The following is an 835-nucleotide window of genomic DNA, read 5'->3' on the forward strand; positions in this document are numbered from 1 at the left end:
TGGATTAATATGAATCATGTTTATTACTTTTCTATTTGTTATACTCCTTTTTCTAAAATCAATAATTGGTCCCCTTTTTCTGCCTTCCCTGATTTCAGTTGACCATTTTGTATGATTCTATTTTATTTCCTCTCAGCATATCCAGTATATTTCTTTTTAGAAGGGTTTTTAGTTGTTGCCCTAGAGTTAACAGTGTATATTTACAACTTGTCTAAGTCTACTGTCAGATAACTGTTATCTGCTTTTCAGATAGTAGAGGTACCTTTCATTTTACATATCCATTTGCTATAATCAGCAAATACGCTATTACTGTTATTAGAGGAGTAGGAAATGGCTGCCCACTCCAGTATTCTTGCCTGGAGAATCCCACGGACAGAGGAGCCTGGTGGACTACTGTCCATGGCGTTGAAAAGAGTCGGATACGACTGAGCTCGCACACACAGTGTTACTTAGAACAAGTATCTATTAAGAATAAGAAAAATAGATTTTTTTAACTTCATTTATGCCTTCTTCAATGATTTCTTTCCTTCTTTGTGTGGATCTGACTTTCTGATCTATGTCGTTTTCTTTCTCTAAAGAACTTTTAAAAAGTCTCTACCTAGGCCACTAGTGACAAATTCCCTCAGTTTTTGTTTATCTGAGAAAGTATTTCTCCTTCACTTTTGAAGGAGAATATCACTGAATGCTTTCCAGATTCGTTTATTTTTTTTCTTTCACCACTAAATATTTCATTTTCTGGCTTCTGAGAAGTCAAATGTACTTCTTGTTTTCTATAAGTAAGGTATTTTTCCCCCCTCTGACTTCTTTCATAATTTTCTCTTTGCATTTGATTTTT

This window comes from Bison bison, unplaced genomic scaffold, assembly GCF_000754665.1.
Source record: "Bison bison bison isolate TAMUID 2011002044 unplaced genomic scaffold, Bison_UMD1.0 scf7180017854008, whole genome shotgun sequence".
Taxonomy (NCBI): domain Eukaryota; kingdom Metazoa; phylum Chordata; class Mammalia; order Artiodactyla; family Bovidae; genus Bison; species Bison bison.